The sequence below is a fragment of the Chinchilla lanigera genome, unplaced genomic scaffold (genome assembly GCF_000276665.1).
Source record: "Chinchilla lanigera isolate Chin_1 unplaced genomic scaffold, ChiLan1.0 scaffold00046, whole genome shotgun sequence".
In the NCBI taxonomy this organism is placed as follows: Eukaryota; Metazoa; Chordata; class Mammalia; order Rodentia; family Chinchillidae; genus Chinchilla; species Chinchilla lanigera.
Genome location: NW_004955447.1, coordinates 1,409,729 through 1,423,496, shown reverse-complemented (window position 1 = coordinate 1,423,496; position 13,768 = coordinate 1,409,729).

Here is a 13,768-nt window from a genome sequence, read left to right as displayed (position 1 = left end):
TCTCTGAATCTTTCCAAACTCTTCCCACAAGCCATTCCCAAAGGCCTTGAACCAAATTCTCAGGTAGAGTTACATCAATGAACCCATTTGTCTGGTACCAAATTATGCCTTAGTTAATTTTTTCTCATTGATGAGACTAAATATTGGACACCCAAAATTAAGAAAGGAAAGGTTTATTTAGCTCACAGTTTGTGGAGTTTTCAGTCCATAATCAGCTGGCTACAAGGCAAGGTAACACATGGCACAGGGGCAACTCTTCAGGGCAGCAGAAGACAGCAAAACCAACAAGAGCAAAAGAGGGAAAATAAAGCTCTTTTTCTTCCTCATATTGTAAGCAGGCTATCTCCCCCTGGGTGCATGTAGCACTCACACAATTTCCATGCCCTCCTCTTGCACAGGATGAAGATGTTTACAAAGTAAGGTTCCTGGCTCACTGTTGAGTTGCTCAGTTAAACTTCTAAACTTCTCAGATTGACACAATGTATTAACCATTATATAGATATTGTTTAATTTCTTCTTTAATTTTACCTATGGCCCACTGGTTGTTCAGGAGGATGTTAATTTCCATGTATTTATGGAGTTATTTGGTTTCTTTTGCTTTAATTTCCAATTTCATTGCACTCTGGTCACATGTTATGCATGGGACAATTTCAATTCCTTTGCTTTTACTTAAACATGTTCTAATCACTGGTATGTGGTGTTATTGCTTATTTGATTTTTCATATCTATTAGTATTTGTCTTACATAGTTGAATGCTCCCATATTTGGTGCATATATATTTTTAATTGTTACCTTTTCTTCTTGATTTTTCCCTTAACAAGTATGTAGTGACCTTCTTTATCTCTTTTGATACTCTTTGTTTGAAGTTCACATTGTCTGCAAACAGAATAGCTACATCTGCTTTTTTCTGGGTTCTTATTTCATAGGGTATTGTTTTCCATCCTTTGACTTTCAGTCTGTGAATTTCTTTTTGAGTTAAACGTGTTTCTTGTATACAGCATATTGTTGGGTCTTGTGTCTTGATCCATTCTGCCAGTCTGTTTCTTTTGATTGGTGAATTGAGGCCATTTACATTAAGGGTTTTGAGTGATATATATTGGCTTATCTTTGTTATGTTATTTTCCTGCTGTTGGTTCCTTGGTTTCCCCTCTATTTAATTGTTTGACTTGCCTGCTGGTTCTTCCTGATGTTGTTCTTGGAATTGTAGCCATTTATATCTGTATCTAGAGTACCTTTCAGTACTCTTTGTAGTGTTGGCTTGATGGTCATGAATTTCTTCAGTTGTTTTTTGTCATGGAAGTATCTTATTTCTCCACCAATTTTGAAAGTTAGTTTTGCAGGATACATCAATCTGGGTTGGAAGTTGTTTTCTTTTAGGTCTTGAAATACTTCACTCCAAGAGTTGAGAAATTGTTGAGAAATTGGCCATGATTCTGATGGGCTTTCCTTTATTGCTTATTTGTTCCTTTTTTCTAATAGCTTTAAATATTCTGTTTTTCTGCTGAATTTCTTGAATTTTGATTAATATATGTCTAGGTGTAAATTTATTTTGGTCATGGCTGTAGGGAGATCTATGTGCCTTACTTACTGTGTCAGATTCTATTTCCATGCTTGGGAAATTTTCCACAAATAGTCTTTTTATGTCATTTATGTTGACTCCTGCATTTTCATTGACACCTATCAGTCTTATACTGCTTTTCTTTATATAATCTTACAGCTGTTGAATTGTTATTTCCTGGTCCTTGGTTATCTAGCTGAGATCCTGTCTTCAAGGTCTGAAAATCTTTCTTCAGTTTTATTCAAGCAGTATTGACAGCTTTCAGTGGAATTCTTAAATTTCCTGGGTATTTCTTTGAATCTGTTCCATGAATTTTATTTCTTTCCCCTATCATTCATTCAAAGTTTCTATCATTTTCCTATGCTCTATTTTTTAGCTATGTCTTTTCTAGTTGTGCTGAGAAATTTCTTCATTATGGTTGTCATTTCCTTTTTCACCTGAGAGATTATTTCTAATCTGATTTCCTCTATAGCCTCATGGATTTGCTTTTTTACTTCAGTTGCTTATCATGTCAGAAATTTCAGTTGTGTTTCATCCAGTATCTTCTATGTCAATATCTTCTGGACTTGTTCTGGGTGGGCTGGAGGTCTGAGATTGCATTTTGCTTCTTCATCTTGTCACTTTCTATTTAAAATTTTTTTTATTTTGTTTACTTGTTATGGTTGATGCAGTGTGTCAACTTGAGGAGTCTAGAGGCTTGGCTGAGTGACTCAACGGTTTTACATCCTGAGCCTGTGCAAGAGGATGGTGCAGAGATGGTGCAGGCATGGGCAGATAGCCAATATACAACATAAGGAGGGAAAAGAGGCTTGATCCCCCCTTTTTGCTCTTGTTGTTTTTGCTGTGTTCTGCCACCATGAACAGATGCCCTGTGCCACATGCCACTGTGCCTTAGAGCCAGCCAAGCATGGACTGAAACCTCCACAAACTGTGAGCTGTATAAACCTTTCCCTCCTTAATTTTGGGCATCAGGTATTTTGTTTCAACAATGAGAGAAAAGTAACTAAGACATTACTGTAATGATCCTTATGAGTTTTTGTAGTAGGTAGCTATATCACTAATATCCTTTTCTAGGAGAAGTCTGTTCTTCAGGGGTTTTGTGCTTTTTTGTCTTTTTTGTTTGCTTTTTGTGGTTCTGGGGATCAAACCCAGGGCCTCATACATGCTAAGCAAGTGCTCTAGCACTGAGCCACATCCTTAGCTCTGTGTTATTTGATCAGGTTCAACTATAAAAATACCCAACCTTTTCACATTGAGTTTTGGTTCCACTACTATTGTGTTTTGAGTTCTCATATATTTCTGATTTTCTATTCTGCTCTATTTATCTGTTTGTACACTGTTAAACTTTTATTATCTGTATATCTTTGTATGTATTAATATCTTGTTATGCATATTTCATACATTGCTTTTTTTAGACTGACTTTTCTGTGGGCTTTATTTTTCTATATATATTTCAAATAAGTTTGAGTGAGTCATAAAATTCAACTGAGATTTTCATAGGGGTTACATTTAATTTATAGATAAATTTGCAAAGAATCAACAGTTTTATTATAGAAAGTCATTCACCCCAAGAGCATGGACTAGCTTTTCACTTACTCAGGGTATATTCTGTATAATTTTATTTGGCTTTTAATTGCCACTGAATGCAAGAGCACATAGAGAAATTTTCCCGCAGCTTCCTCTGGCCTTGGATGAATCTATTACATTTCAACCTCCTCCTCTCACAGTGTTCAAAAGCTCAGGATATCCTTTAAGGGAATCCCCTGTCTTCAGGTTTGTCATGAGTTCTCATAATTGTTACAGTGGTTACTAGTTCCTCAAATAATTGCTAATGTCTGCTCACATTTTCAGCTTTTTCAAACTTCGTTTTGGAGAGAGCCAGCAGTTTGTGTTAAATCAATGTTCTACCAAGTCAGAGAACGATGTGTTAATTCTGTCTACCTTCCTTGAATAAAGCTGTATGTTGCTTTGGTTGGGCGGGAGAGGGGAAAAGCAAAGCAGTCACTTATTTGATTTGATCCATTTCAATGTCTACACTGCAGATCTGACCTTGCTTCTGTAGTTATGGTGTAAGAACCTAAGTGGAGACCCATATGGCCTGTGTCTGATTACTTAAATCTTTCAAATCAAGCTGACAAGCTATTTAATAAAGTATGTCCCAATCTCCTAATTTGGCAAATGTACCTTCATAGCAACCTTAAAATCCAAGTTTAGGTTTACAATACTTAGATTCCTCTGAGCTTTTGTAGTCCACTTCTGGTCTGTCCCCTGGCTTAGCTCTGTGTGGCTCTGAGACGCACGCACATGTACACCTTGATACAACTATGCCCACATCTTCCACAAACATCGGCCTCCTGATCACCCTTAGGGGCCAGAGTGCCACTCCCTAGCAGTGGATCCTGCCTAGATATGAGGGCATATGGATTTCTGGTACTAGAGTAGACAGAGGATGATAGGATCCCTGGGGGACACAGTGGCCTTACGAGTGCCTGGATCAAAGAGGAGGGTCCTTGCCAGAAGTTGACTGGAAGAGGAAATCTTGAAGTGCAGTGCCTAGAGAGTGCGGCTCTGTGTAACTAAGTCAGGGAGGGACAGGTTAAGTGCTAATGATCTCTTTAGACATCAAAGAAAGGACTATAAACCACCCATTTCATGAGAGCTTTCTATCTTGTGCATAAAATGAACTGTGTATTATGAGAAGGGACATTGCTCTGAAAACACTTTTCCTTTCTGTTTTACCTGCATAATGCAGATGTGGGTCACAGGTTCCTTCTTTCTCAGCTCAGCTATTTAATGAGAATGGAGTGACCTCAGATAGAGGCTGTGAGGGGTGAATGGCAAGTGGGGAAAACAGGCCACTGTCAACAATCTCACTTAATGTGGACCCCGGAGTTGTTCTGAAGTCAGGTTATGGCTGGATTTAAAAGAAAATGCATATTTATTTAATTCTCTATGAATGGACATAAGAACCTAATCTTGAAAATTCCACATTACTCATGCTCTTAGCATGTCTCTCAAAGGGGGAAATTAGTATTTTACTAGAGAGTAAAGTGGGAATGAGGGACAAAATATGAAACTTATTCTAGTTTTTTAAGAATGTGTCCTAGCAAGAAGGGTATAGATCTTTTGGAAATGAGAAAGGGCCCAGGAGACCAAGGGAAAAGAATTAAGATATGCTATGTATAGGAACCTAATAATCACAATAAGTGCAAACATATGTCATAAATATGAACTAATGAAAATAACAGTAATAAGAATGAAAATGGGGAAAGAAGATATAGGATGGAGGGAGAGAGGTGGATGGAAAGGGCATTAAATAAAAGAAACAAGCCTCTTATGTACATGTGCCCATTTCTCAAAATGAATGTAAAGTTTATGGATAACAAATATGTACTAACAAAAGTTTTAAAAAGAATGTGTTCTAGGCTGGTAGTTGTACACATCAGTTTTTGATTAGGAGCTGTCAACAATATTGTGTTTCATACCAAATATCAGAAAATGCTCTGCTCTCATGGGCATGCTGGTTGGAGAGGCAGGCAAGCTTATGAGGTCATTTATTGTCTTTCTCCTGCATCAAATTATTTTGAGGCACATGAGTGATGTAGCAATGGACTCATGCTACTGAGAGAACAAAGGAAGGTTGTGGGCGGGAATCGTTGCTATGCCAGGTGGCCTGAGAAAAGCAGACTGAGCAATCTCACAGACTGTGCTCCTTGGAAAGCCATTTCTTCTTTTTATTTCAAGTATTTAAACTTTAGCATGGTTGTAAAAAAGATCTAGGTACCTATTCCATGAACAATTTTCTACCCTAAATTATGGTGAGGACAATACTGCTTTAAAAATTTTTAACTTGTTAGAAATTTGCTTTCAGTATTTTTAATATCATGGAAGTAATTAGAAGAAATGTTTTGAAATATGGCTCTGATAATTGGAAATTAACTTTATCTAATTCCCAACTGATGAGAGTATTTGATTGTATTTATCCAAAATCAGTCACTGTTTCATTACTATTTGGACATCATTTCAGTCTTTTGAGACAATAGCTGATTGTTTCTCACAATGTAATTCTCTGCTTTTTATCCAGAAACAACCTGTTAGAAATTAGAAAGTAGGCATGGTGGTACATGCCCGTCATCTCAGGACTCTGAGAAGCTGAGGTAGAAGGATAGCAACTTCCAGCCCAGCCTGCGTGATTAAGCAACTTAGAGAGAAAGAAACTGTCTCTAGTAATGAAATGAAATGAAGTGAAATGAAATGAAATGAAATGAAGAGAGGAAGAGAAAAAGAGAGGAAGGGTAAGGTTGGGATTGTAGGAAGAAAGAAAAGAAAGAGGGAGAGAGAAAGAAAGAGAAAGAAGAAGAGAAAGAGGAAGAGAGGTTAGGAATGTGGGGAGACACTGTGTTAAACTGAAAAAAGGAAAAGGAAAAAATTAGACTAGCACTGAGCATCACTGTTAGTTTAACTTTTAGATATTATAACTGGGAACTTGTAAATGACAATGAACCTATACATAATAAGATAGATGGTGAAAATTTTTATTGTAAATTAAAATTAGTGCTTCTATGTTGTTTCTTCAGCTTATTTTATTTTCATATGATTAATTTATAATACCCAAATTTATTTTATTAACTGCTTTCCAGAATGCTGATACAGGAATTTAAAACATAGTTGGTGTCCATTTTTCTGCTTAAGTTTTCAATTAACTTAGCTTCCTATTTAAATTATTTCCCTTGTCTTAAGACTGTTTTGTCATATTTTTCATCACAAAAATATTGACCTAAGAATTTTTCAAGGAAGTAAAGCTCATCCTTTAAATCGCTTATTTTTCTATCCTTTCTTCACCAAAGCTTTTCCTTACTCTGTCAGGTTTTCTTCTAAAGGCCAGGAAATTCTCAGATGCGGCTCTTCCTTCTACAACTGAGCAGTTGCCAGATGCTTATGGCTACCATGTGTCCTTCTTGGTCAAGTGACCTGCTGTGATTGGTCAGGCTATATGTCCTCCAATTGTTAAATATCTTGAATCTCATCCATGTAAACAGCTTTTCATGTGATTGCTTTCCCAACAAAACTGGCCTTTGGGGAAGTGCTATGACCTCCCTGAGCCACATATTCTATGAACTTAGATCTGTGTCTTGCAGTCTTCAGAATTCGGCACTGGAGAATATCTGACAAATTCCTCAGGCAGGGGCCGTGGTGAGAGTGGAGAGATCACAGCCTGTGGGATCACAAACCCTCACAGAGGACCACACACTGGGGCTGGTCTTGGACAGTCTGCTCCTGCCCATGTGCCTTTGAAATTTTAACATATTGATTTCCTTCGCTTCTACTTTCAGTCAATTTAGAAAAAAAGCAACAAATATTTATGGAAATGAGAATATAAATTTAAATCACTTTAGGTTATTAGTCAAGTTTGGATTGAATAAATACATCAAATGTAATAACACAAATGCATTGAAAAGAATAGAACATTATATAAAAATAAGACACTGTATTGTTATCAGAACACCAAAGAACTTGAAGAAAGTTTGAGTAAAAGTGGGATTGCTGAAAATACAAAAGGGAGCCTAGCACTGGAGTGCAAGGTCCTGGGGGGCAAGGTCCTGGGTAGGTCCCTTTTTGAGAGGTAGGTTTCCTAGGCCTCGCTGTGTAGACAGTGGCAGCATGATGTATTTTGATTATTATTTGATGTGTCATTTTCCCACCTGTTACCAAAGTAAACAAAAACATAAAACCCAACAACTTATAGTGATTTCTCAATGAGATAGCAGTGAATGCTGCATGGTTCTCATTGTTCTTCTGAGTTTCAATCCTCAGATGGAATTTCAAAACAGCTGACCTCACTGGGGAGAAGCAGGAGGAGAAAGATGGGAGATGTGCTTGCTGCCCAGCCAGGAAGCCTTGTGAGGCACCTTCCCTGGAGCTGACCTTATAGAGCACAGCGCCTCATCCTAGAGAGCCTCTGCCAGCAGCCAGCAGCCAGTTTTCTTTTTTTCTCCTCAGCTTATTCATCCTGAGTGGTTCCTTCTCTCTTTGTGTCCTTTCTTTTCTAATGTATGAGTCTACATGTCTGTCTTCCCTGGCAGAGTTGAAGCACCTTTAATGGAAGGGACTCTCTGTTACAATGCTGACTAAATGTTTTGCTGGGCATATTATACACTGTAATCCTAGCTTTCTGGAGGCTGAGGCAGGAAGATGATGCCACATCATCATAGAGGACAGCCTGGGCTGCATAGTAAGCTCAAGGCCAATCTGGTCTACATACTGAGACTCTGTCTGAAAACATCCCCCAAAAAGCATTCTGCAAAACATAGTATTACCAGATCAGCCTCTTTGGAGTATGGAACTGGGATAAAGAGGAGTATGAATATCTTCTGTATGTATTTCACCTGGTAATTGCAAGTAGCAGAAAACTACCCTTCAGAATTGTCAGTGCACACCAAGCTGGGTGTCAGTGTGAGAAGCACACCCTACTGCTGATACTTGCGAGGTACTGACCTCAAGAGGGCTCCTTAGCCACACTGTACCTCGGACTCCTCATCTATGATTTGGGAATAGCAGCAGGAGCTGCCTCATATGGGTTATTCTGCAACATGTGTAAACCCTTTGCTCAGCAAAAATATAGTCCATTTCTGTTTCCCTTGATCTGTGAAGAGTCTTTGAACTATTTGATGAATATACTGTAGTGAAAGAGATGTCACCTCCCTTCTAGAATCAATTAGAGAGGATAGTTTCTGCCATTGTCTCACAGAAAGTTCATTCTGGGAGACTTTAGCTACCTCGGGAAAAGCCTGGCTGCATCCAGGCTGCTGAGTGGAAGACTCCCCAGGAGCCAACTTATTTCTCACCACAGCCGTTTGATCCCTTCCAGTCCAAGCACTCAACATGCAAATGGAGAGCTCTCCAGCTGGCTCCAGACCCAGCCACTGTTGGAAGAGTCATGCTGGGCCCGTTGAATCCAGACTGTGAGCATGTCTGAAGCTGCTCTCCCAGGGTGGCAGGTTGCTAAGCCTGAGATAAGTGGCACAGTCACAAAGTAGCAAGTGCACTTGTCTTAAGGAAAGTGCCAAGTGCTCGCTCTTGTTGGATAAGTCTTTGGTGTTTGCCATCGAGTGACAGCATTAATATATTTTTGCCCCTGAATTCATTCTGTAAATTAGATGTAACAGGACGTAAATTATCTGCTCTGTGTGACTGAGGGAAGATTAGATGAGATCATCGGTTAGAAAGTCCTTTGAAAAGTCATAACGGGCATACAGATTGACATACTACTATTTTCACATATTTTTAACCTTGAACTAAGCAAGAACTTATGCAGAAGATAATTATACTCCATCACAAATACTGTCTTTTCCTTCTTTCTTTTTTGTTTTTTGGCTTTTTTTTGATACCGGGAATCGAACTCACGACGTTGCGCTTGCCGGCCAGGCGCTGTGCCGCTGAGCTAAATCCCCAGCCCCACAAATACTCTCTTTTAAGACACAAAATACATCCATTTCCCCAAATTTTAAACATTCTAAGGAACTAAGTGAAGAGTTTCTTTTCAACATTTTCACCCCTTGTCTTTTAATTTCAATGTTTATCAGTGCATGCTGCTGTACAGAATGACTGCATTTACTGTGGAGAGTTGGTACGTGTACAAAACACATTTCAGTCCTTCTTATTTCCCCTTTCACTCCTTCTCCTTTCCCTCCCCATCTCTAGTTCTTCCCATTTGCAGAAGATCTATCTCCCTCTTTTGCTGTACCTACTTTTTCTTTTGCTCTTTAAGTTATTTATATCTTGTGTTTTTCATATAAGATAAACCATGCAGTATTTGTGCTTGTATATCTGGTTTATTTAACATAGTGGTCTCAAGGTGCCTCTGTTTCCAGACAAATGACTCAAATTATCTTTCTTCATGGTGGAATTGGTTCTCCTCTGTGTATATACACCATATTTTCTTTATCCATTCATTTGATGATGAACATATATGTCACTTACCAGATTCAGTAGTATGAGCAGTGCTGCTATACAGTAGTGGGTTTGCATATATCATTCTAAAATGATGTTTTTAATTTTTTCAGGAAGAAAATAATTTGGAGGTGAATAGAATTTCTAATTTTAGTTTCTTGAAGAATTTCCATACTAATTTCCATTCCCACCAACAGTGTAAAAGCGTTTCTTTTCCTTCACAACCTTGCCAGCTTTGTTATTATTTGACTTCATAATTGCTAAAAATGGCTTTTATCATATCCAGGTACAGTCCTTCTACATCTATTTTCTTCAAGTTTTTTTTATTATGAATGGATTGGGTTTTGTCAAAGGCTTTCTTCATATCTGCTGAGATGATTGTATGATTTTTGTCCTTCTATTTATTTGTGTAACCATCCTTGCATCCCTGAATAACACCTACTTACTCATGATGTATGACCCTTTTGACAATTTGTTGCATTATTTGATGGTGCCTTGAGATTTTGCATCTGTGTTCATTCAAGAGATTCCTTGTAGTTTTCTTTTTTAGTCTTGGTCTGATTTTGGAATCAAGGTAACGATAATTTTAAAGAATGAATTTATAGTACTCTTTCCCTTTTAATTTTATTGAAAAGTTTAAGGATATTGGTAGTAGTTTTTCCTCGCAGTTCTTGTAGATTTCAGTGGTGAAGACATTAGGTCCTATACTTTTCTTAGTTGGTAGGTTTTTATTACCATCTCAATTTCATTGCCTGTTATTGGAATATTAGGGTTTTTGAATTTTCTCGCTTCAGTGTTATTGATTTATATGTGTTTAAGATCCATATCTTTCTTCCAGATTCTCCAATTTATTGAAATAAAGGTGTTCATAGTAGTTATACTCTGGATTTCGTTCGTGTCTATTGTAATTTCACCTTTTTCATTTCTAATTACACGGATATGGGTCTTCTTTTTGTAAGTTTGACAAAGAATTTGTCTATTTTATTTTTTTGAAGAACAAGTTGTTTGATTCATTGATATATTTTCTAATGTATCATTTTACTCTCAATTTCACTGATCTGCCTTTTGATCTTTATAATTATCTTTCTTATATTAGCTCTAAATTTGGATTGTCTTTGTTTTTCTAAGACCTTCAAGTGTATTTGAGTTCGGTTCCCGGTACCAGAGAAAAACCAAAAAAAAAAAAAAAAAAAGTGCATCATTAGTTTATTTGGGATTCCTCTATTTTTGTGATGTTGGAATTCATGACAATAAACTTCCCTCTTAGGATTTGTGTCCCATAGGTTCTAGTGTATTGTACTGATTCTAGGAATTTTCTAATTTCTTCCTTAATTTCTTCTGTTAACCATTGATTATTCAAGTAAGTATTATTTAATCTCTATTTTGGTTAAAATTTCTATTTTTCTTTTTTTCTAGTTTTAGTGCATTATGAATTTTAGTGCATTAATTTCTAGTTTCAATGAATTATGACCTGATAATGTACATGAGATAATTTTGATTCTTTCATATTTATTGAAATAAGCTTTATTGGCTAGTATGTGGTTTATTTTGGAGTTATATGTAATAAGTCTATTAAGTCCATTTGTTCAAAGATATGATTCAACTCTGATATATGTGTCTTTATTGATTTTGTTTCTATTTATCTGTTTGCAGTAGTGGGGTGCTGAGGTTCCCCTTTATGACTGTGTTGCTGTTTATCTGGACTTTTATGTTTGTTTTATGAAATTTGCCCAACTGGCATTTGATGCACATATGTTTACAGTTGTCATCACTTCCTATTGAATTGTTCCCTTAACCAATATGTGGTGACCTTCTTCACCTCTTTTAAGAGAGGCTTTATGTTCCCTTTCTCTGAAAATATGATAGCTATTCCTGCTTTCTCTCAGGCTCTCATTGCATGGGACATTGTTTTTCAACCTTTAGTATTTAATCTATGCAGTTTTCTGGTTAAATATGTTGCTTGTTATGCAACATATCATTAAATTTTGCTTTCTGTTTGTTAAGGTTGATACATTGTGTCAACTTGGGAAGTCTAGAGGTTTGGCTAAGAGACTCAGCAGGAAGCCAAGGTGCTTACTTTGTATACATCCTGAGCCTGTGGAAGAAGAGGACTTGGAAATTATTTGAGAGCTACATGCCCCTTAGGTAGGGGTAGCCTGTTTACAATGTAAGGGAGGGAAAGAGGCTGCTTGCCGCCATTCCTCCCTTTTGCTCTGGTTGCTTTGCTGTTTGGCTGCCATTCCCTGCTTTGCTCTTGTTGCTTTGCTACTTTCTGCCTCCTAGCCAGCCAAGTATGGACTGAAACCTCCACAGACTGTAAGCTAAATAAACCTTTCCTTCCTTCATTTTGGAATATTTTGCATTGGATATTTTGTCTCAGCAATGAGAGAAAAGTAACCAAGACACTGTTATACTCTGCCAGTGTGTGTTTTTTGACTGGGGAGTTGAAAACACATACACAGAGGATTACTAATGAAAGGTGTTGTCTTATTCCTGCCATTGATTTTTCCTCTTTTGTTTATCTGCTCACTCTGCTTGATATATTCATTCCATCAACATTTATGCCATTGTTGGCCACATTATTTCTTTCTAGAATTCCTTGAGAATTTTTTAGAGCACTAGTTTGGTGGTCATGAATTTCTCAAGGTGCTCTTTGTCATGGAAAAATCTTATTTCCTTATCAGTTTTGAAAGACAGTTTGCAGGATATATCAGTCTGGATTGACAGCTGTTTTCCTTTTGGGCTTGAAACACTAAGTGATTTGCTGTTTTTTTTTTTCTAACAGCTTTATCCTTTCTTTTTGTGTCTATTTTTATTAATACGTATTTGCAGTGCATATTAATTATGTTCCTTGTGGAGAGTTGGTACATGTATACAGTATATCTTAATTTTTATTTCATCCCCTTTCCCTCCTGTCCCTCGCCTCTCCTTCCCTTCTTAGTCTCCCCCTTCTGCAAAAGATCTCCCTCCCTATTTCATACTATCTTTCATTTTCCTCGGGTTTATATTTTGAATTTCTCATGTAATAGAAACCATTTAAGCTTGTACGTCTTATTTGTTTCACTTAAATTATGGTCTCAAGTTTTATCCATTTTTCTATGACTGACTCAAGTTTATTTTTGTTATGGAAGAGCAATATTCCATTGTGTGTAAATATTATACTTTCTTTATTTATTCAATTGTTGATAGACATATAAGCTGCTTCCAAGACTGAACTATTGTGAGTTGTGCTACTATAACTGTGGGGATGCATATATCACTGTAATATCATGTCTGTAACTATCAGTTTTTAAGATTCTGTGCTTTGACTATATGTTGAGGAAAAGGTCTTTTCTGGGCAGGCCTAGTTGGTGTTCTTTACACCTCCTTTACTCAAATGTTGAAATCTTCCCCCATACTTGGAAAGTTTTCCACTATGATTTCCATAAACATTTTCTATGCCATTCATGCTGTCTCTTAACTTTTCCCTAATACCAACTGATGGTAGGTTAGTTTCTTTGTGTCATCTAGAGGTGTTGGATCCATTTGCCTTGTCTCTTGCTGTTCTTAAAATATGTCTGAGTCACTGGCATCAGCTCTATCTTCTAGTTCTGAGACTCCTTCCTTATCTCAGTCATTTTTGATGCCCACACTTTATTGGAATTTTTGTAGCCCCTATATTTTTGTTGGGAACTTTTAATAGATTACAATTCTTGTAACTTGGTCATTCATGTTTTGACTTGTTTTCATTAGTTCTGTGTTTTTTATTAGCATCTTCTTTCACTCACTGACCATTTCATTTATTGTCTATTATCTGTTTAGTTATATCACATTTGAGTGCTTTAGCTCTCTGAGTTTCTTTGTTTTTTCTTTTATCTTTTTAGCCATTTGGCTTTTGATTTCCTCTCTACTGGTGGCCCTTTAATCTGCTTTGAGGGAATTGGGAGTTTTTTCCTCCTTCTCCTCTTTCCCCCACTTCTTCCTCCTCCTTCACTCCCCGTCCTCTACCCCTCCTCCTCCCCTTCCTTTTCCCCTCTCCTCCCTCTCCCCTCCTCATTCTCCTTCTGCTCCTCCTCCTTCTCCTCCTCCTCTTGCTCCTCCTCTTCCTCTCCTCCTTTTCCTCATCCTCCTCTTCCTCCTCCTCCTCCTTCTTCTTACTCTTCTTCTTGTTCTTCTTGTTCTTCTTTTTGTTCTCCTCCTCCTCCTCTTCCTCCTCCTCCTCTTCCTCCTCCTCCTTCTCCTCCTCCTTTTTCTTCCTCTTGTTCTTGTTCTTGTTCTCCT